The sequence below is a fragment of the Canis aureus genome, chromosome 11, assembly GCF_053574225.1.
Source record: "Canis aureus isolate CA01 chromosome 11, VMU_Caureus_v.1.0, whole genome shotgun sequence".
Classification (NCBI taxonomy): domain Eukaryota; kingdom Metazoa; phylum Chordata; class Mammalia; order Carnivora; family Canidae; genus Canis; species Canis aureus.
The window spans coordinates 4,869,358-4,893,954 of record NC_135621.1 but is presented as its reverse complement, the minus strand read 5'-3'; the positions used below and the strand labels follow the sequence as shown (position 1 = coordinate 4,893,954).

Below are 24,597 nucleotides of genomic sequence, written 5' to 3'. Positions count from 1 at the left end.
ATATTCCTTTAACTTTCATTTACTATGTACTTCAAAATCCCCTCTCAAAAGTGTGTGTCTATTTGTCATCTTAAAATAAAAAGAGACTTTATAAAAGATTAAACAGACAAAATAGAGCAATATAAATAATGAGATCTAAAATTTTCTGCATGTATCAGGAATTTCACCTTTATTTTATGATTTTTGCACCTAGTAGCATGAACAATTTGCACCTAACAAAATTAAAAGTGCCTTCAGGACTATCACAATTACATGCTGGAAGAGAATTTACCAGCAAGAATTTTTATTATGAAATGGGGTTGCACTGCAAAAATACTTGTTTCAACTATAAATGGGAAAATAGCTTCAATTAGTTCTCTGAGGAACCTTGATTTATGTAGATTAGGTGGTGAATCAAAGGAGTTTAAGTTACTGGATTTACTAAATTCAATTTAAGATACTACTTTGGGACAACACATAAAATGCTTCACTCAGTATTTATTAGTAAGACAAAATGAAATAATCACTTTATGCTTCTAGAAACTATCATGATTTTATACTATTACCTGGAGAAAAAAATAAAATATTTAAACCCTCTATATACATAATATGAATTGAAATCCATAACTGTGTTAAAAATTTATAGAAACCAGAAAACCTGATACATTTGATGTTTGCATTTAAATGCTATCTTTTTTTTAATCCTCAATAAAGCAGCTTAAGAGTTCAGACAGATATATTTCCATACTTGTAAAGCAAGAGTTTCTCTCTGCAGTGCTAATGTTCTAGAAGCTTCCAACAGACAAAAGGACCCAAATGTTGCTGGCACAGACATGATGCTGCAGCTCTGAGAAGCATTTCATTCACAGAAATGGCCTCCTTTCCTTAAAAGGTAGGTATGTAACTAGGGCAGCACAGTCCTCAGGACAGTGTGGAAAAGAAAATAGAAACAGAGGCCTGGTTTTTCTTACCTCTCCTCCCGCCAGTCTTCGTGTTGGAAGCAAGGCGGTGTTACAGTGAGAAGACTTTGAGCTGCATGTAAGAGAAACTCAATTCAAGATGATTTAAACAACAAGGACTATTTACTATCTTACAAAACAAGGAGTTCATGGGATGCCTGATGGCCCAGTGTTTGAGCGTCTGCCTTTGCCTTGGGTTGTGATCCCAGGGTCCTGGGATCGAGTCCTGCATCCGGCTCCCTGCAGGGAGCCTCCTTCTCCCTCTGCCTGTGTCTCTGCCTCTCTCTCTCTCTCTCTGTCTCTCATGAATAAATAAATAAATAATAAATAAATAAATAAAATCTTTAAAAAAACAAAAAAACAAGGAGTCCTGAGAGAGGGCAGCTCCTAAATTGATCAGTTTAGTGGGTTAAACACACTATCCAGGAGCCAGGCCATTTTCACACTTGTAGACACAACATAGCAGGAGATAAAAGAGTGTTCCTTTCAAAGGGTGGAAATCTGCCCTCAAAGCCGCACGGCTGTCTTCTCCACAATTTTCTCACTGACAATTTATTGGTCATACGTCCTTTCCTAAACCAGTTACTAGCAAGAGGAATGGGATTGTCCTCTTTGCCTTAGACCAGGGGCAAGTCATCCTTCTCTGGAAAGGGCTAGATGGTAAATAGTTAGGCTTTGTGGGTTATATGGCCTCCGCTGGCTACTCACGTTGCAGCTGTCTGCAAAAGTTGCCCCACATGACCCTGAGGATGTGGCTGTCTTCCAACAAAACTTTATTGATAAGAACAGCTGGAAGTACACATTTGGCCGATGGGCCACAGTTTGTGGACCCCTGTCTTACAGCCATGGGAATTTACTTCTGACAGCACCTGGAACACAGGAGAAATCTGGACCCAAACAAGTCACTTATGTTCTTCTCCTCCAGAGGCACACCCAAGAGTCTAGAGATCTGTGAGTTCTGAGCTTCATGTTCAACCTTTTCTTTCTTTTCTTTCTTTATTTTTTAAAAGATTTTGCTTATTTATTCATGAGAGAGAGGCAGAGGCATAGGCAGAGGGAGAAGGAGGCACTGGAGAATCTCAATACTCATTTTCCCATTTTTCTTTCCCAAGACTTGTGTAAAAAAAAATTATACTTGAGAGTTATTTTAAGGAAAGGCTCTTGGCTCAAAAAAATTCTTTTACTTAGTTTCTAATTCCATCAGTTAGTTTAATTTAGATTAACAATAAAACATCTCTAATAGTAGCATCACCTACTTAAAGCTTAATATTTATCAATTTAGTTTGGCTATTTTTCTCTCTAAACTCTGATAAAAGGTCTGTGGTGTCACAGCCATAAAGGTAGGAAAAAGCAGTAAGAATTAGTTAGGGAGTGGGTTCCAAGTTCAAGATTGTGACCGGAGCATATTGTCTCCTCCCTTCCTCTCCCACTCTTGATACTATATTCAAATGAAAATAATGGAATGAAGATGTTATAAATCCTCCACAATGAAGAGAATGGAGAGAACCTTCGGCAGATAAAGACATGAACAAATCTCTGGAAAATCCATTTTTAAAAAAACTGATGCAGCAGAGCAGAGGATTCTAGAATCACCTCAACATGTGAAGAAAAGGAGCTAGAGGCAAGGAAGGTGTCTATCTGCCCAGCTCAACCTTGAAGAGGCTTTCCAGTCAGCATGGGGAGAGAGTTGGTAACATGAAGACCAGAGGCAATAAGGGGGTGGTGACAGCAAGGGGACAGAATAAATATGTATGCTCAACCTTGACTCTTTCTGATTCCCCTTTAATCATTTCTGCATTCATAATGACTCTGCACTTACCCCAGGCAAAATTTGGGAGGCTTCATCTCTGAAAGGAACCTTCTTCTAGTGTGTCCACATGGAGTAGAGCCCTGTCATCAGTGTTCTTCCCTTGCACACAAAGTTCTATCACCTCGTTCCTTCATTCATTGATTCACTCAATTAATTTGAGAATTATTTATCAAGAATTTCATCAGCAGTGGAAAAAGAACAGTCTCTGTTCTCCTGTAACATACCATTTTAAAGGATTGCCAGACATGTGAGAAAACCATGAAAGACCAAAAATTTTCATAATCTCATATAAGATGCATTTTGGGTTCTCTACTCTATCACTAGGCTTGGGATCAAAGTGTCCACCAACTTGAGTCCTCATCTGGATGTTCTTGGGAAAAGTCTGCTTCCAAGCTCATTCTCGTTGACAGGATTCAGTTCCTTGTAGTTGGAGGACTGAGATCCCCATTTCCTTACTGACTGAGCTGGGGCCACTCCCACATCTAGAGGCCGCCTGAATTCCTTACCAGTGACCTTCTCCATCTTCAAGCCAGCAACGGAGTATTGAACCATTTTTGTGCTTCGATCTCTGGCTTCCTCTTCTGTAACCAGCAAAAATGCTCTTTGTTTCCAAAGGGCTCATGTAATTAATTCGAGTGCCCCAAAGTCTCCCTATCTTAAGGTCAACCGTGCCATAAATATAACCCCATTAATGGGAGTAAAACTCATCACATTCATAGACCCTGGAATTATGTAGGGCATTGAGATCACAGAGGTAGAAAATCTTGGGAGACATCTTATAATCCTGCCTACATTAGACCTTTCATACAAAATTTCAAAACACCAAAACAATTAAAAGATTCCAGAATAGAAAAAGCATATCACATACCATGGGATGAGAAACAGACCATTATCAGACTTATCATCAGCAACAACAGCTTTAGGAAGGCTTACAACAATGCTTTAGAATTTCTAAAGGAATTCTTCTCTCAAGCCAAAATTATATTTCTAGCCAAAACATCACTCCAGTAAATAAGCAGAATAGAGATGTTTTTAGATATGGAAAGAGTCATAGAATTTTCACTTCCCATGTGCCCTTTCTTAAAAAAAAAATAAAGGAGATGGAAAAATCAAGAAAGAGGATGACACCAGATAAAGCAGACAGTAGGTCCCACCCAGACGGGCAGCGAAGGGAGCTCCCCAGATGGAAGGTGTTTGGCAGGTTCAGAGAATCATAGTCTAGACTGCAACAAGAAAAGTATTTTTAAAAAGCTCCAAATGAAGTCTTAATTCCTTCCACCCTAAAATGACCACAATAGCAATACCTATTTCATGAAGTGATTGCAAAGACTAGGTACATTGGCACTGGCCAAATGCTTAGAAAGGTGTCTTATGTTTATAAACAATTCAGAAGTCTTTGTGAAATAGATTTGGGGGAAACTGTAAGAAAATCTAAAAGGAGAAGTGGGGGCAGCCCCGGTGGCTCAGTGGTTTAGCGCCGCCTTCCGCCCAGGGCCTGATCCTGGAGACCCGGGATCGAGTCCCACGTCGGGCTCCCTGCATGGGGTCTGCTTCTCCCTCTGTCTCTGCCCCTCTCTGTGTGTGTGTGTCATGAATAAATAAATAAAATCTTTAAAAAAATAAAATAAAAGAGGAAGTGGTTCCCAGGAGACCAATCAGAGGCTTTGCTTTTTCCTTGAGCTCTTTCTATTCCAGGCAGTTTTGAAAAGTGGTTCTGATTAAAAAAAAAAAAAAAAAATCAAATATTTCAGGAATAGTAAGAAAGGGAAGGTCTGAGATGTATCCACTGTATTTTGTAGTAAAGAGGTAGTTGATAATTTTAGTTATGGCAGTTTTAGGAAAATGAAACAGTGAAAACTAGAAAATGTATTTGGTTTAAGAGTAATAGGAGGTGGTAAGTAGTCCAAGTACTTCTTCCAAACGTTTGACTTTGAGGAGGAGAAACAAAATGGGACGGCAGCAAGAGAAGGAAATACAGCTCAAGGACATGTTTCTTAAAAAGCTGAAGAAGAGACAGAAGAGAAACAATGCCATTCAAAGGGTGGACGGTGGGCCAGTGTGGGCCGAGCAACCATTCGTTTCCCGTCTGTGAGGTAATCGAAGGTGGCCATTTGACAGAGTGACTTTATACCTTTGACCCTAATCCCAAAACGGTTGAATCTGTGTGCTGCACCTTCTTTTTTGTTTTTTTTAATTTCATTTTCCTAGTAATTTTTCTTTTTACGAATGCTTCATCACAAAAGTAACAAATTGGAAGTTTGGAAGGTCTTCCACAATGGATAACTGCAGAAGCCCTGCTTCAGAGCACCTTCTCCAGGCCTGGAGAGGACTTGGGTCCTAGCTCCCTACCTGCTGCCCAGGGACCCCTGGTCCTTGGCTTCTCTGAACACTTCACGACCTCATCTTTCACACAAGGGCAGTACTTAATGCCTCAGAGAGCTGCTTTGGGAGGGAAGTGAAACAGAGCATTAGGAATTGATTGGTGCTGATAAAAGGGGAACCATCCCAGGGGGACCAGAGTGTCATAGCTTCCCTGTACATGACTCAAGAAAGCATCTCTGCAATTTCCATGGGAAATAGCCCTAAAAATGTTCTGTGTCTTCACTCATTTGAGGGCTCTTTGACAAAGAATCTCAGTGCCACATGGTTTGCGTTGACCTGTGTAGTGACAGATTTCTTTTTATTTTATTTTATTTTATTTTATTTTATTTTATTTTATTTTATTTTATTTTTTTATTATTTTACAGATTTCTTTTTTAGAGTGATTAGTGAACGGCTAGCACTGCTCACGTTTTTATCTCCTTTGCATTGTCTTGCTGCTTGTTAGCAGCACCTTGCCTCGCTAATTTAGTGGATAATGAATGAAACACGGTTGGCAAACCCTATAATGTTGGATTATAGTGTCGTTAATCTCTCATATCCCTTCCATAGACTCCTCGGAACCTATGCAAAATGAGTGGACCCAGCTTACCTTCAGAGACACCAAACGACCTCGGGGAATGCAATTGCTTTAAGATCTCTTTTCTATTTTTATATAATCTTGCATTTCGGCAACTGACCGAATTGGATCCGTGCATGAGAGGTTTACAGAATTTGTGCCCAATTAGGAAGGGCTACTTTATCCTCTGTTTGATAGATGCATTTTTTGAAACTGTCAACTGTAAGTTTGCATGAATTCATTCTTTCTTAACTCTTTTCGGACTTTGTGTTCAGGCTAGAAATTGCCCTTTTCGAGAAGTTTTACCTGTCTGAGTGTAAATCTGTACCATCTTGGCAGTAAAATAGCCCCAGAGGAATAATTTTGTACAACCATTTCAATCTTTGTACCAATTAAATTGGTATGATCCATGTCACCGACGTCACACAACACAGGTTTCTAGGCCATCCACCCACCTCTTACTCAGAAAAAGCCATCAAGTTTATTTGGTCCTACTCAGATTTAAGATCATATATCTTTTTTTTTTTTTTTTTTTTTCTGGGGCTTTATGGCTTCTACTAACAACAAAAAGGCCTGACACAAGCCTATTTTCGTGGCTGCCTTTCAATCACTATGGAACACACTTCCCGTTTTGTCTTTACTAGAAATAAATTGGACTTTAAATCCCTGCTCTCCTTAAATATGTCAAATATGTGGGATATGATATCATCTCTAAAGTAGAAACTTCTTGAGGCAGCATTGTTAAGAAGGCTTCGAAAAAGTATTTTGCAAGCCCATAACATTATTCTAGAACAGGTTTTATTGCCTTGGAAGATACTGGCATCCTCCTGAGATTAAGAAATTGCTCTAATTGCTGTGTGAAAGACCAGGCAGAGAGATGGTTTTTGCTGATAAACTTTAAGATGCTTTAGTGAAGAAAGATAGAGGAGCTTTAAATAAATAACCCCTTTCTTCATTCTTAATTGCTCAAATCCTAGTCCTCCACACCCTTGCCCCTCATCTCCCCCCCCCCCCACTAATGGCTACAGCTCATGTCAGCGACTTGTGACATAACTTTCATAATATTCATGCAGTGGAATCACGTGGAGAGACACCTGCTGCATCCCCAAGGAAAGAGGCTACCATAAACAGGGCTGAATTTATTGATTTGGAAAGCCACGGGGTTTTATATGTCAAGGTCTAGGGACAAAGAAGCATGAAGTGTGGCTATAATTTATGCCATGCCATACAGTCCCTACTCTACACTTAATGCTTAATTAATTGCTTTTATCAGTTATACTCACCAGCAGCCTTTCACCTTTTTTTTTTTTTAATAGCTGCCCATTGTCCCTACCCTTCCCCTCGGTTTCTTTAGCACTCTTGAAAGGAGGCTGTTCTTCTTATGTGACAGATGGACATAGCCTTTAAGAAGTTGAGTTAGTCGTTAACATCCACATACACAGACTTCTCTTGCTGAGAAAACACCTTAGGGAAGGACACAAGAGCAGTCTGGCTTTCGAGAGCAACCGTATCTCATAAGTTGAAATGGAAAACTGGTTTTCATGAGGATCCTTTGTGAGGGGCAAAGATGCATAAGCAGAAGGTAGGTCGTGGAACAAAAATTTTCCATTATGACCTTTCAGAGTCTAGAAGTGGTGGTTGGCAGTGGCGAATGGGGCAGAGGAGTCAGGGATGTGAAGAGTGTGTGGAGGGGGGAGCAGTGGCTATGGATTCTGGAAACCCTGGGCCACTACCAACAGGGCCTCATTTATCTCTCCACTAGGTATGGCTGCTTCTGAGGGAGAACTGACCAATGTCAACTTACCCTATTGACCAGGCACGTCCTATGTTCATTCTTCCCTCCTGCTCCGGGTCAAACCTTACCCTCTCTCTCTTTGAAAGGAAGCAGATGGTCCTCAGTGTCATGAAGGACATCATTAAATTTTTTCACGCAAACTATAAAAGTCTCTTCTGTGCACCTACTCCTGTATTTCCATCAATCTATTCTGGGTCGTTAAGTGTGGATTCATCCCTTTATTGTAGAAATGTCTATTGAGTGGCTCCTTTGTGCCACAGACCGGGTTGGGTGCAGGGGGAAGCTCCATGCCTGACTGCAGAAAGTGTACAACCTCTTGTGCTTCTGTGAGAAATGTAGGCAGTAGACAAGAAATGAATTGAAACTTAGGGGCGCCTGGGTGGCTCAGCCAGTTAAGCGTCCGACTCTTGCTTTCTGCTCAGGTCATGATCTCCTGGGTCCTGCCATCCAGCCACCTCTGCGCTCAGCAGGAGTCTGCTGGAAGGTTTTATCCCTCTGCCATCCTCACTCTTTCTCTATAAATAAATAAATCTTAATATAAATAAATAAATCTTAAAAAAAAACAAACCTTAAAGTGTGAACTACAATCACAGAAATCAGTGAATGCACCTTATAGTAAGTCCCTGCTGTGGGGCAGTGTGTTGTCCTTTGAAGCACTTCTCTTTCAAAATGTCGCTTTTTTCTCTCAACACAAAAGTGCGGTTTTCAGTCTTGCAGGTAATGGCACTAAGGCACAAAAGATTAGGTGGTGTCCCCAAGGCTCACTGTACATCCCTATTGTTCTCTGTCGTTAAGGCACATATGTTTCTTGATTATCACTTTACATAGTAATTTGGTGAGGTTAAATCAAATACTTTCTACTTTGTAATTCAGAGTGGAATTCCATTTCTTATCATTCAGATAGTGGTAACGCTATGTGGATATGATGTTTTAAAACATTCTTTGATGTAAGTTTTTAGCAGAACATTTCAAAAATATAAAATTATGGGAAGTTGTGAGTAGCACAACATAGAATTTGGAAAACAATTCAGAGATGAATGGTTCTGAAATCGCATAAGTGACCCTTTAAAATGCCTGCAAATCATACCAAGTTTCTAACTGTATAACAGCTGCCTTGAAAATTCCCTAAACAATTTGAAGGCAATAGGTTAACAGTAGGTTCCAACTTGAAAGTGCTGGCTCGAGCACACCTCTGCGTGGCTGGGGTGTATATTTTGTTAGCGAAACCTTTCCATAGCTTTTAGTTTTCCTCTTTTTATCTCATAAAGGGAAAAATAATTGAAACCTTAATTAATGACAAATGTTAGAGTGATACGGGTAAGCTTATCTCATTGTTAATGAAGGTGTATTATCACTTGTGATGATATTGATATTCGCAGTTTGACAGTCACTTTTTCTTAACCAAATATCAGGTCCCCCCTCTCTCTGTGTTTGAAGATCTAAGGAATCTAGGACAGTCATTGAAATATGTATCATCTTTGGAGGTTATTTGAGTTTATAAGTTGAAAGCTCGTTCTCAGGGCCAAGTGCAGTAGGATAAGGGACCGAGGTGGATTGTGATGCGGGCTCCACCAATGAACAGAGTGCTACATTTGCACTATTTCAACTTCTCTGAGGCTCAGTTTCCTCCTCTGCAGAGCAGAACCCAGGCTGTTTATTTCTCAGGATTGAGGCTGTCCTATAAGATTTACAGAACCTTTTGGTGGTGGGACACCACCTGATGACGTGTCCCACCACCAAATTCCTTCCAACCCCACAAGACAGCACAGGGGGTTGTTCCCCTAGACGAGGGGAAGAGAGAGCAGCTTTCATAAGGGAAGACAGGAGGGTGAGGTTTCACTGACTGTCTGCAGATGGACTAATTTGAATAATTTTTCTTGGGCTTCAAGGTCCTAGGGTGGTGTCTGGCGCAGGGGCATGGAGTGTAGGGCATGGATGCGTGGTGACCTGGAGTGTAGGAGGTTACGGCAGGGGCTGGGGTGTGGGTTGAATCAGCTGTGCAGGCCCGACTGAACCTTTAGCCCCGTTCACAACTGAATCGTGTCAACCTTGAGTACGTGCACACGGAAAGAGGGAGACAGAGGGAGGATGACAGTGATAATGCGTGTCAGGTGCTGGCAGGGCACGTGGCCCAAAGCTCACTTCTGCTCCTCCTGCACCCTCTTTTAAAAGACTCCCATAAATAAATAAATAAATAAATAAATAAATAAATAAATAAATAAATAAATAAATAAATAAATTTTAAAAATAAAAAAAAATAAAAGACTCCCACAGAACAGTTCATCTGTGAGTTGAATGTTGGGTTAACAGTGGTTCCTAACACTCTGGCATCAAGGGATCATTGAGAATCCTTTGAAAGCTATTGACAGGTGCCTCCGAAATGTGTAAAACTCATGCACAGAAATTCTTGCTACAATTTCTTTTGTTGCTTTAGAACCTGCACTCTACAGAAGGATTTATTTTGATATGAGACAGCTCAGAGCACCCTGCCTCTACTTTTTCTATTGGAACATCTTGGTCAAAAGAGATTACAGGCCCTCGGCAAAAGCACTCCAGTCACTGCAAGGCGGCAAAACAGAATATTACCAGATTCCCATGGCTACAATGATCCACCAAATAATCCAGGTCAGTAATGAGCCCTTGCCTGTCAACCTGCTTAGAACAGACTTTCTTTAATCCTCAATGAAAGTGTAACTTCTTTGTCAGGGTCAATGAAGGCATTTGAGATTTGTCTTTCAGAAAATCGTAGATTTTTGCACATGATGAAAAAGAAATTTATATTATTTCCATTTCTTAGAAAATGCTTGAAGAAATTCTATTTTTCATGAAGGTGACAACATCACAGCAGTAGACAAGGCTTATTTCAAGATTATTTTTAAAAATCTTTGATGTCCATACATTCTGATATATTCATAATAATTAATTTAGTGAATATTTATTAAGTACCCACTACATAGCAGAGCTTCTCTTAGACCTTGGGATACGGCAGAGAATAGTTAAGATAATTATTGCAATGAACTATGATGATGTGTAGAGCTTCTATCTTCAGCCAACAAAAAACCCCAGATGTGCTGCCAAACATTTCAAATGTTCTACTTAACCATAATGTCCCAACATTTTTCTTTCAGTCAAAGACACTGTATTTTTCTTTTTTAACAATTCAGAGACATCAACTTCCTTGAAGTTTCCAGAACAGAACATTTAATAGGAATGCATTTTTGGTGGCATTACAACTTACGTATTCAACATATATGCTGAGTACCTACTATATGCTATTCATTGTGGACGTAGCAGTATAGACCCGATCCCATTCCCTCTGGTAAACTGGGAAGGAAGAAAGTTAGGAATTATCTGCACTTGGAGACATCAGTCATTCCATCCAGTTTATGCTGAAGGAAAATGGCACATCTGCCAATTCGTCTAAGACCTCCTTCAAAATATTAAATGAAATATCTACATTTCTGGAGTAGATGATGTAGACAGAGGCATAAACCACAGACCAAGGCACAGACCACTTTCTCATATTTCTAAAGCACGGATTCCTTGAAGCCTTTCCAATTTATGTCACATCTCTACTTGGCAGTATAATAATAATAATAAGAATAATAATAATAAACAACCAGAGAACTTTAGTTTTTATATTGGGACTAAGAATGAGCATATTTATAGGTTTGTCTGCCTACCACACCTTTCTCAAAATTCTTCTTTCCTGTAAACATATGGTTGAACAGGACCTACCATGATTCTATAAAATGATCCTACTCAATGGCTACAACCATTGAACTAAGGGGTAGACACCTGATCCAGACTGGACAAATAAATCTTTTCCATAGAAACATACAAATTTAAGAAAGAAATATCAGAATTACCTAATCAGAGTCTATTGTCTTTGATTTAAAAATATAGGGGCGCCTGAGTAGCTCAGTGGATGAGCATCTGCCTTCTGCTCAGGGCATGATCCCAGAGTCCTGGGATCGAGTCCTGCATCGGGCTCCCCACAGGGAGCCTGCTTCTCCCTCTGCCTGTGTCTCTGCCTCTCTCTCTGTGTCTCTCATGAATAATTAAATACAATCTTTAAAAAAATAAATTAAATATAAAAATATAAACGTAAATCAGAACCTATTTTTCCAATGATTAAAATCCCACCATGATTTGCCATTGCTATTAAAATACAGCCAATACAAACCCATGTCTTTATGGCTCTCCAGGACAGCACCTGCCTACCTTCTTGACTATATTTTTTATCATTCTCCTCCTCATCCAACTCCACTGGTCCTTCTATCTCTGAAATATGGCATGCATTATTCTTTTCCTTTTCTGTAGTATCCTTACTACTACCTAATATTATATTATTTTGGCGTTTTTTGTTGTTGTTGTTGTTTGTTTTGTTTTGTTTTTTTACTTCTAATCTCCTTTCCCCTCAGTTAGAAGGCACTCTTCCAGTTGATTTGTCTGGCCAGTTCACTGCAATAGCTCCAAGGCTTAAATGGGTACCTGACACACTATGACAATCAATAATCAAGATCAGTAACTATTTGCTGAACAATTGATGGATTGAATTATCCTGTAAGATGTGACACTGGGGGACTGCTGTCATCTGTATTTTCTGTCAGCTGGACCTGAGAAGTAGGGGAAGGTACAGAAGGGAAATGAGGCAGATGTGCTGAGATTAGCTTTAGTGGGGAACTAAGTCCTGAGAGCACTGGAATCTCTGGTTCCAGTTCATTCCTTATGCTTATCACATTCCTCTTGTCTTCCCCCCAATTCTCACAAATCCCTATAATCAATTCCTTTTTTTTCCCCTGTAGCTACGTTGAGTAGGATTTGTTATATCTACTGAAAAAAAATATTTTTTCTTACACTGAAGTGTGATTTATGTATAATAAGATGCACAGATCTTAAGGATTCAGTTTGATAAGTTTTTACATTTGTAAGCATCAATGCAGTAACTACCGAAAACAGGATTGCCGGTTTGCAGCTTTAAGGTTCCCCAAGTAAACTGTCCGCTGTATGCAGAGGGCAAAGGGAGACCAAAGAAAAAGTCAGGTCATATCAGACAGGTAGGTGGCAGGTTAAATAAGTGAGAGGAATGAACTTACATATGAGGCTCGTGTTGGGTGGTCACAGGATGAGTAGCTTCTTCACCTACCCTCCAGAATTTTAGAAGTTCACATTAAGGCTTTAACTGGGTTCAATCACATAAGCCCTCCAGGCGATCTCCACAATACGTCACTCTCTCAAGACTGTGTCCTTGGAATAATTCATTACGTGGGAATAGTTGCCAGAACATACAGTCCAAGGGCCAGAGGAGGGCGTGAGGAGCCTCTGATTGCTTTAGTCCAGGCCTTGGGTCAACAGACAGTCAGATCCTCTTTTTTTTTTTTAAAAAAAAAAAAAATTTTTTTATTTATTCATTTGCCAGTGAGAGAGCACAAGCAGGTGGAACAAGCAGAAGGAGAGGGAGAAGCAGGATCCCCACAGAGCAGGGAGCCTGGTGTGGGGCTGGATTCCAGGACTCTGGGATCATGACCTGAGCTGAAAGCAGATGCTTACCCAACTAAGCCACCCAGGCGCCCCTAGTCACATCCTCTCGATGACCTCCTCCAACAAAGACATATTAACTTGTGTCCCTTTTGGGCAAGTTCTCTATTTCCCACTCCGAGACAATCACCTTTGACTTCTTCTACCATAGATAAGGTTTTTCTGATCCTCTAATCAATATAAATGAAGTCATGCAGCATGTGTGACCATGTCTTGCATGGCCCATTCAGCATGATGCTTTTGACGTCCATATTTTTGCGCCACTGAGTTAAGTCTTCATTACGGTGCTTCCTTTTTATTGCCGAACAGTATTCCATGGTATGAATCAACATGACTTGCTTTTCCAAGAAAGAATTTTAAGTGCAGACATTGCCCACTGACTGAATGAAGGGAGGGTGGAAGGGTGATGATCCCTTGGCTGAGACCAGGAGAAGAACTGATATCCTGGTGGTGGCAGAGCAGTTGGTTATCCATCTTGTATCCAGGATTTTTAGGGGGCTTGGTGACAAATGTCAGAATATTGTAATATGTTGGCTACTTCATTCAGCCTTCATTAGAGGTTTTTCACAAAAGGGATGATGTGCAGTTTGAGGCGGCTCACATGAAGGCAGCTCAAGGACTGTAGTAGATATTGCTAACCTCTGCCTTTGACCAGCTGGGGATCAGATAATATTTTACCTTGCTTGAACTGCAAAAATCAGATCCTCCATTGCACTCTATTCTGAAATTAAAATAAAGAAACTCTGTTCTAGAAATCGGAATAAAATATCTGAGAGGTCCCAGAGAGCTTAAGATGCCCCTGCATAGCGCCAATACTACAGGGGTGGACACACTGATGACATTCTCTTGGTAAAGTATACTTAGCTAGAGTTGGAATTCAGTTAGGGGTTGAGGGCTCATTGCAGAACAAAGGCACAGACTTCCCTTTTCCAACCTATTGTTTTTCATTCATGAGAAATGACTGAGAAACAAAGGGAGGGGAAGAGTCCTAAACACTGGTGTTTTAAGTAGAATTCAAGAACATAAGACCCCGTTCTGGCTACAGGTTACATTCAACACATTTCTTTCATTGGTTATTTAAAAATAGAATTCTCACAGATGAAATTGACAGATAATTGAACATTTTATGGAAGTTGTGTTCACAGAAAACCCAGTAAAGCAAGCGAATATAGACACTGATGGAAAGTGAATTACAAAGGTGATTTAGGAGAGATCTTCCCAAATTCCAACCTCAACTGCAGCTCCCGAAGAACACTTATCACAGGAAACCCTCCCAGTCAGTGGATGGAATAATCAGGGAGTACACTTCACTTCCAAAGAACACAGTTAACAAATGCATGTCCAAGGTGTTTGCTCATCTTATAATTTACCTCATATCCCTTTCCATCAGGATATGTGAAGAATTAGCCGCCAATATACATTGCAACTTTTTCATTCTTTTAACTAGATATAAGTTTTATTATAATTAAATTGTTTTTCTTGGATATATCACATATTATAAAGAAGCAGGTAAATAAGTGATTGAGACTGAAGAAAACAGGACAGGGCTGCACTCATAAAGCTTGGCCACAGAGAATTACCGCCTCAGCCATTCTATCAGAATTCAGGGCAAGTATGATTTTGGGCCAAAACCAGAGTTCACCTGGGAAAGCTGGAGAACTTTAAGCATGACACACTTGCAGTTGTGTGTAGAGAAGAACACTGAACATGTGCACTGGGACGCCCAGGGTGCACAGTACATTTCTATGTGTTAATACCAAGGAATACCAATTCCTTTTAAGAGCTTACATTGTACCTTTCATCCACTGGTGACAGTACGAATAGCTGTGTTCCTACGACGTTAACTTTGGCCATGGTTGATCAGCCTATGGATATACACCTGCCCCAAATTAGGTCAGTTGGATCCCTGCCTGGGATTTTTCAGACTGGTACTTTAGGGAAAAAAAAAAAAAAAAAAAAAGATCCTTTCTGGGTTGCTGAGTTTATTCATGTTATGAAAAAATATAGGTGTGTAGGTGTGTTGGGGGCCATATTTTCCTATCATGTAAACCCATAGACCAGAAAAATGGTGGAAGCTGATTTTCAGAGAGAGAGAAATAAAGCAAATGGACAGAAATGAACATAGTAAGAAAAAGAAAGTGTCCAAATAGTCTCTCTTGTTCTAGTTGTTTTCTGGGGTCCAAGTAGTTCTTGATTGAAGTTCTGTGAAATAACCTAATATAAGGATTATATTGGGGCACCTGGGTGGCTCAGTGGTTGAGAGTCTGCCTTTGGCTCAGGTCGAGATCTCGGGGTCCTGAGATCAAGTCCCATGTCGGGCTCCTCGTAGGAAGCCTGCTTCTCCCTCTGCCTGTGTCTCTGCCTCTCTCTCATGAATAAATAAATAAAATCTTTAAAAAAATAAGGATTATATTGGGTGATGCTTGTAAATGAAAGTGTAAAGTTCCAAATTTTCAAATTGAGCTTTCTTCTCTTGAACCCCACATTGTTTAATATACATTAGAAACATGCTTAGCTGACTTTATGCTTCTTTTGGCAAGAATATAACTACTCAAGAAGCACTGTTTATGTCCCAAAACTTTTGGCAATGGAAGTAAAAGCAAAACATCTGTAAGTTTCATCGTACCATTTTTTTCTTTGACATTTTCTAACTTGAGCTGTGCCTTCTGTGAGAAGTCTGTGAAGAGATATTTATAGTCATCATGATAGGATACATTATTTCTTAATGTTTATCAAAGAAAAATTACTCTGGACATCATAACATGGCAACAATGACAAGTACTGTCTACGGTAGCATCTCAAGCTACTGCACAGTTGCTGTAATAAATACTTTAATAAGTGGGCCTGAATCACTTGACAATAGTTTGTCCAAAAGATGGTTTTCAATGCAATAAAGACAAAATGAAAGAAAATTTGTTTAGAACCTGAATCCTATCCTTGGACCTCTTCGGAGACCCACGTTCCAGGCCCTTAGAGGATGTATTTTCCTTTCATTCCCCAAGCATTCATTTTAGATCCTTACTCCTTCCCAGCCCAGAAAGTGCCTTGGCTCTCCAGGCAGACAGAGTGGTCTCCCACTGATCTGGAATATTAGTAAGAACAGCGGTCTGTGGGATGAAGGAAAGCATTTGCCTTGTGAGTCATACTCTCCCTCCCTGCGCGCCGGATACACTGGAACCATGGGTTACCTCTGCCACCCCCAAGGCTGTGGCTTGGTTCCTTCTCGAGCTTTACTATGTTCCAAAGTTTCAGTTTTAAATGCATGGTTGCTCATTCCAGTCTAGGGTGTGGGGCAAAAAACAACTCCAGTTTTTCTGGTGTGACTCCACATACATCCAAGAGCAGTAATGATGGTCCCCTTCATTTCTGCCTTTCTTTTTCTCAGTTCATTTGCATTTAATCTAACACATAATGCATTATCACAGAGCATTAAAGCCAGCAAGCTCTTCCTGATTATCAAAGCCCTCTGTCATCTTTTTTAGACCACACGGCTGAGTTTCAGAGAGGTCAATGAATTTGTCCAAGGATACACAGTGAGCTAGCAGTGGAAGCGAGGTCTTGTGGCCCGGACTCCTGATTCTAAAATTGTTGCTTTCTTTTGACACCAGGTCTATTGCAGATAATGAAGGCAGAAGGATTTCCAAGTTTCTTTGTAATGTCAGAAATCAGCTGTGTAATATTTTTCTAGGCAGCAAGCTCTTACTCATTACTTTTTTTCCTGAAATGTTAAAGTAATTCTCATGAATTATTCTAAGCACATGGAAATCAGGCATCAAAGGAGAAAAGCAGGAATAATAGAACACAAAGCTGCAAGCAGGTGCCTGTCCTTTATACCAGAAATATTTATTTAATTTCCAGTTACTGGTCTGCAAGAAGACATCCAAAATGTCTCAACTTGTTACTATCCAATACGAAAACCTCCCTGCTGCTTCTGCTAGTCAACATTTCATTTCTTCTTGTAACCACCTCTGCATTTATTTAAAAAAAAAATCCAGGAGATAATCCTTGCCTTGATACTCACTTCTATGTGTTGTTACATCAAGCAAAAAGGTGTAGCCTGTCCCTGGAACATTATTTTCTTGCTTGTACACTTTTTATCATTTCTTTGGCTTGAGTTGAGGTATTGGGAATTTCAATCACTGTAACATGGGAGGTGAACACTACTGTCATGTTAAAAAAAAGATAGAAACACGAAGCCGATCCCTGAGGCTAGATTAGAAAGCCCCAAATGAGCAGAGTATTATACTGTCACCATGTTTTCAGGACCACACCATTTCTCCATCTTTCAAAAGTTAGACTTGGATACTTCCTATGTGCTCCAAAGGACCCTCATATTAATAAATAACACTGTCCTGATAAATTCCTGGTGTGAATCTGCTACATATTTCAATGCAAGATGCAAAATGACAAGCGAAGTTAAATACTTATGGAAGTGGAGCTGTTAGGTTTATCAAGTATAATTGGCTTTATCACCAACCTTAAGGATGGGAAGAGTTTGGAGTCAGCGAGGGCAGGTCCAGGACCTCTCTACAAATGTCCCCTGCTGGTGTCATCAGACAGTGAGGACTAGGCTAAAGGAATCTTAAGACCTGTCAACATGGCATTCTCATGTATATATGGTCATTTTCCATTTTAATGAAGTATTATTATTTCACAGGGTAACAACAAGTTATCACACTTCTTGCTAATAGGAATTGGTATAGCCTTTCCAAATTATTTTTGCATTTGCACGATCAATCTCAGCTTACCTCAAAACCGGGGAAATGCAAGCCTTCTTTGTATCAATTAATCTTTATGTTAATCTCTGAAAATAATCAATAGAAAGAAGGAGCAACCAGCAGCTATGATAGGGCAGACAAAAAGAGATGTGACTGAAGCAGCAGAAAAACTCTTTAAAAAAATAGGCTTATTTCTGACTTAAACGTTGCCAGAGAAGCAGATTCCTAGATGTATCTTGGGGCCTGCAGCTGCCAGGAATGTTTTCTGGGTGGTCACAGAGCTCATTAATCACTTCTCTGTGTGCACCAGCCTGGTGGCACATTGATGTGCAGAAGCCTGGAGGAGTGGGTAAACCTGGCAAATCTCATCATTTCATTGGATTGCCTAAATCCCTTCAAAGCCCAAACTCGTCTGCATGGCACATGAGGCGTTTCCTGATGTAACTCTAAACTTCTCTTCCATTCCGTCTCCGACTATTCCCTTTGTCCTATCCTAAACTTTCTGTTATGCTTCTGTGCCTTTGTTCTAACATCCCACCTCCCCTTGCCAACCTGGGGAATGACACTCAGCTCAAGCTTCACTGGCCACAAGCAGTTGATTATTCCCTTGTTCTAGCCTGATTGTGGGAGTTTTGTAACTTGTTTACTATTATTAGGATCCTTTGCTATTGCAACCACTGTTTACTGGTGTGACGATTCCGTAAGCACAGGAACCAACTCATTCATGGTTTTATTTCAGCACATAGCAAGAAGCCGGTGCTTAATGAATGTCTGGTGAATAAAGGAGTAAATGATCCAGCCAAAGGATTGTCTGTCTACACTGTAACCAACAATGCCAAAGTTAATCATATTTCTGTTGTAGAATCAAACTGTCCACCAAATTTGGTGTTCTCAGTTCTAAGTTTCTAGAATTTAGGTTTGGAAATAAGATCAAGTCAGACCCAAAACTCCAGCTAAGCATGGAATTGGAAGAAAGGTTCCAAGCCAGAGACTGGCCTTTCCAGAGAGAGAGAGGAAAAAGAGAGAGAGAGAGAGAGAGGCAAGAAACAAATCTAAGTCACAACTGAAAATGGAGTAGCACACAGAGAATGGAAAGAAGATAGTCATGGACAACAAACGGTCCAAATTATGTTCAGGTCCCAAGTGCCTGACTATGCAGAGCCTGGTTACAGAAGACACTTTGAGCTAAGGAATAGAAAATTCAGTCATGGAGGGCAAAATAAGAATCCAGTCTATAAGTATCTCAGGACCAAGGAAGAAAATCCAAGAAGATCTAAGGAATAGGTCCACAAGAACGTCTCGTGCCAAGTCATTTCCTTGCTTGTCTCTACTTATATTTTTTTCTGCTGTGAACGAGCCCCAATCACAGAATTTCTAGGACTACCCATACCTACCGAGTGGGAGAGCGGGGTTGGATATTAAGCTGTGGAGTCAGACTGCCTGGGCTAAAAGCCTGAGTCCTTCAAGTTCTAGCTGGGAGGCATTAGTCAATTATTTCACCTCTATGAGCTGTACGATGGGGCTGAAATAACACCTCCTTCAAAGAACTCTTGGGAGGATTGAATGAGTGAGATCTCACGAAGAACTTAACTCAGAGACTGGAAGATTCAGAGTGGGGAACCAGGCAGTTAATTCCATGTTTAAGGAGGCTCAGGGCAAGAAACTCATATTTTACTTCTTTACGTAGAACTATAATGAGTTCTCTATTTGCTTTTATCAAATAATTATCACAATGTCCTTTAGAAGAAAAACAATCTGCCATCTAAAAATGATAGTCTTTTGAGTGGAAATAAAAACACAGAAATGTATAACCAATCTGAAACTTTACAAAAGCAGAATTTTAGTTCCTAGTTGATATGTTAATTTTAATGAAGGATTGGTTACACTTATTTTTTAAGTCAGTTACTTAAAAAACATAACAATGTACAATATCACATAATTTTGTGTACATAGGCAATTAAGAGCTGGCCCCATCACTTTGCAGTCTCTTGGACCCCAGGCTGCTTGGAGCTTTTGTTCCTCCATCCCTAAAGTGAGCCATCATGGTCCTTAGAATTCAAGATAGAGGTCTGGTCATCACATATGCATTCCAAGGAGCAAAACAAGAAGGAACAGGAGATACACTTCTCTAAGAATACATCCCAGAGGGATGCCTGGGTGGCTCAGGGGTTGAGCATCTGCCTTTGGCTCAGGTCATGATCCTGGAGTCCCAGGATCGAGTCCTGTATCAGGCTCCCCACAGGGAGCCTGCTTCCCTCTCTGCCTGTGTCTCTGCCTCTCTCTGTGTGTCTCTCATGAATGAAGGAATGAATAAATAAGTAAAAAAATAAAATCTTAAAAAACCATAATTACAACATTAATACTAATAACCACAATGATAATTGTAGTCCTGGTACTAATGGTAAGTACTACTATTTTTCTTGAGTGTAACAGTAGTGATTGAATCAACATTACTAATCATCAGGAAAATACAAATTAAAACCACAATGGGATATCACCTTACACCAGTCAGAATGACTAATATCAAAAAGACAAGAAATTATAAGTGTTGGCGAGGATGTGGAGAAAAGGGAACCCTCGTACACTGATGGTAGGAATGCAAATTGGCACTGCCACTGTGGAAACAGTATGGAGTTTCCTCAAATATTAAAAATGGAACCACCCTGTGATCCAGTAATTCTACTACTATTTACCCAAATAAGCAAAAAATGTGTATTTGAAAAGCTATGTGGACCGCCATGTTTACTGCAGTATTATGTACAATAGCCAAGATATAGAAGCAAACTAAGTGTCCCTGGAGAGATGAATGGATAAAAAGGATACGGTGCTTATATACACAATGGAATATTATGCAGCCATAACAAAGAATGAGATCTTGCCTTGTGTGCCAACATGGAGGGACCTACATGGTATAATGCTAAGTGAAGTAACAAGTCAGCAAAGGATAAATACCATATGATTCGACTTAAGTGTGGAATCTTAAAAAACAAAACAAACAAAATGGAAACAGACTCATACATACAGGGATTAAACTGGCAGTTCCCAAAGAAGAGGGGCATGGGGGGTGGGTGAAATAGATAAAGGGGATTCAGAGGAACACATTTCAGTTATAAAACAAGGAAGTCACAGGCATGAAAAGTACAGCATAGGGAACATAGTTACTACCTGTAATAACCTTGTGTGGTGACTCATCGTGGCTACACCTACCACGGTGAGCATTGAGTAAGGTAGAGAATTGCTGAGTCACCATGTCGTATACCTGCACGAACACAACACTGAATGTCAACTAGACCTCAGTAATAAGAAGGAGAAAAATAAGAGTGGCTGAGTGTCAGGAACTTGGTATACATCATGTTGTACCTCTACAAAACCTTTTAAATTAACTACTATCCACATTCTACAGCTGAGAAAGTTGAGGCCCAGATAAATTGTATCGCGTGCAAGTGGTAGAGCTGTTTACTCCAAAATCTGCTTCAAATTCTGTTGCTTTATTAGCACTTCACTCTCCTGGTTTAAACCGAGAGCACTACCCTCTTTGGACTTTTCTCTTTTTTTAAGATTTTATTTATTTATTTGACAAAGAAACACAGCATAAGCAGGGGGAGAGAGTGAGGGAGAAGCAGACTCCCCACTGCGCAGGGAGCCCGGTGCAGGACACACGCCCAGAACCCTGGGATCATGACCTGAGCTGAAGGTAGATGCTTAACCCACTGAGCCACCCGGGCGCCCCAGGCATCTTCATCTTCTTTTAAATGCAAACCCTCCCGAGAGATACTATCACTCAAGTCCCTCGCATACAGGTGAGCTTCATTTTTTACACCCCATTCATTCTGATCAGAGGAGCAAGAGAGGCATAAAAGCACTGACGAAGGAGAAAGGGTTGGAAGGGAGAGCGGAATGGCCTACGTTCCAGTTTCACAGTCTGGCCTGGAATTAACTTTCTCCAAATGATCTGGCTACACCTATAAAAAATATTGTTCTTTCCTCCTGTGCCAGCTTACTCGAAGTCCCACCAACTACTGCCTGACTTGCGTGTTCTCTTCATTGTCAGTCTACGCACACGCCACGTTCAGGCACGCATACACCTGACCTCTTTCCCACATTCACGGCGAAATAAAACCAACAGGCCAAGAAAGACTTTGCTTCTCTGCTATCGAATCTTCACTCCTTTCTGCAGCCTCACTTTTCCTCTCCTCTGCTTCCCTTCAGTTCGGGACATGAACCCTCCATTTGTGTCATACCTCCCCCATCTCACACATTTTTTCTAGAACCTCAGGCTATTTCTTGTGTTTTGACTTCTTGGTCTTTTCATTTCTTTCTATTACACCCTTCCCACCATCATTTAAACATATTCACTTTCATCTTGAAAAGAAATCACCATCTTTGGACTCTCCTTCCCTTTTGATCATTATATTTTTCCCTTCCTTTACAAAGCCTTAAAAAATTGCCGGTGTCACTGATCATTTACCTGCCTTTCCTCATCTCACCTCAATCTGTGCTTCTCTCCCTCTCCTTCATCATGAAGCCAATGGGCATTTTTCTGTTTTCCTGTTATTCGACCCCTTCCTGGGCTTCTGTATCACCAGACCTCCTCCATTCTCTTTACCTCTGGAACTAATTCCCCTGAATGTCCTTTGCTATATCACTGCCTATTATTTGGCTTTTAATCTCGGCATTCAAGGCTTTGAATTTGTTCCTTTCCTCATTTTACTTTATATTTTCTCCCTCATGACTTCATCCGTGCCCATATCTTTAAATGCTCTCAAGTGAGCATCTCCATTCGAAACTTCCCTCTGAGCTCCATCACACGTAAGAAACTGCCAACTCAGCATCTCCAGCTGGAAGTCTCAAGTTAACCACAAGTTTAACCAACGTAACCATATCCATCACTGAACTCACGGTCTCTTTCCTCAGACCCAGTCTTCACCAGTGTTCTCTTGCTTCATAAATGACATTATAATCTAACCAGTTGTGCAGAGTAGAAACTCAGAAGTTATTTTCCTTCAAGAAAAGAGAACAACGGGTCTGTGTGGCCTGACTTCCTATCAACATCAGGTGACTTTGGCACATTGTGGAGGCAGCGCCTAAGATGGCCATCAACGATCCTGCCCATGGTAGCCATTCTCTTGTGAACCCCTGCCTCTTGAGACTGGGTTGGACTTACTGATTCACTTCCAATCAATAGATTGGGGCAGAAGTAATGAGATGTCCTTCCAAGATTAAGTTACGAAAACACTGGCTTACATCTTAGATCTCTCTCTCTCTCAACACCTGTACTGAGAAAAGCAAGCAGCCCTATCAGGAGGTTATTCAGAGAGCCCTGTAGAGAGGCTCACACATGGAGGAACTGAAAGCTTCAGTTGCAAATGGAATGTGAGCAACGAACAACAACATCCCAGGATTGTTTTAATCTGTGTTTCCCTGTTGACATACAAACTGGAGCATCTTTTCATATGCTTATTCATGTGCTCTGTATCTTTTTGTTGAGGTGTCTATTTGGGTCTTTTGGTCCATTTTTAACTCTTGAATATATTATAGAGTTATATTAACTCTTGAGTATATTCAAGAGTTCTTTATATATTTTGGATAATGTGCCTTTATCACATTATCCTATGTGATAGGATATCCTATCAGATATGTCCTTTGAAATATTTTCTCCCCATCTGTGCCTTAACTTTCCATTCACTTAACAGGTCTTTCCCAGAGCCCTCCCCAATAATCCTATGAGTGAAGTTGCAAGTCTTCAGTCCTAATTAAGCCTTGTGATGATTACAGGCCTGATGGCTTGGTTATGAACACATGAGAAACTCTGAACTAGTTAAACTGTTCTTTTAATTTGCTAAGTCTGGTTAATTTGAAATACAGCAAAAAAGATAACTACTATACATTTGAAGAAGGAGAACATGCTCTTGTGAACTCAGAAAAAACAGATGGTTCCCTAAATGCAATAACTCTATCTTTTTGTAGATATTGCAAAACAGACTTACACTTATTTAGAGTATTGCATAGGTACTGACCTAACTAAAAACACTTAATTTACATTTTCTTATAAAATAACTTAGAGCAAAAGTTTGGTTTTAGTGGGGTTTTTTTAAGACTTTTTTTGTAGGGACACCTGGATGGCTCAATTAAGTGTCCAGCTTTTGATTTCAGCTCAAGTCATGATCTCAGGGTCCTGGAATAGAGCCCCGAGTTGGGCTCCCCGTTCAGTGGAGAGTCTGCTTGAAATTCTCTCCCTCTGCTCCTCCTTCTGTCCCTCCTCCCCACTCCTGTCCTCTCTCTTTCACTCATTCTCTCTGAAATAATCTTTAAAAAATAAAGACTTTTTAGAGCAATTGTAGGCTTATAGTAAAACCTGTTATCTAATTTTTTTAATGGGTACTGAGTGGGTAGAAATGCATAGAAATAATTACTACGAATATATTAGTCAAGCGTTGCTGGAGACAGTACTATTTAGGAGAACTCATTAAAGCAAAATGTAAAAAGACTTTCCTAGTACAACTAGGTGATTCAGTATAAAATTTAGCAGGTACTACTCTTAGCCACTCATTTTTTTCATGAGCTCCTGTTTTTTTTTGGTTTTTGGTTTTGTTTTTTTGCAGATAAATACAGGTTTAATGATCCATTGTTCTTCACATGGTTGGCTATGGAGACTTTATGATCCCAGGATATATAACCATGCAACACAAACCAATCAACCAAATCTAAGATAAATTTGGCTTCTTACAACTATCCTGTAAACCCTGCAGCCCTTGTTCCATCCAAAATGAGCCTCCTCTCACATGAAAAGTTATCATAGGGGAATGAGAAACCTAGCTTTGTGGTCAAAAGGAAAAACCAAAGGAAAAACAGTAACG

The 24,597-nt window shown here is 40.2% G+C and overlaps 1 long non-coding RNA gene across 1 annotated transcript in view; it reads right to left on the bottom strand.

The window, feature by feature from the left end:
* LOC144323300 (uncharacterized) overlaps window positions 1-23,086 on the bottom strand; it is a 61,895-nt gene extending 38,809 nt beyond the window's left edge. Inside the window, exon 1 of the long non-coding RNA XR_013388713.1 lies at window positions 22,905-23,086. This is a non-coding gene — a long non-coding RNA (uncharacterized LOC144323300). The remainder of the gene's footprint in view (window positions 1-22,904) is intronic.
* Window positions 23,087-24,597: the final 1,511 nt, after the last annotated feature.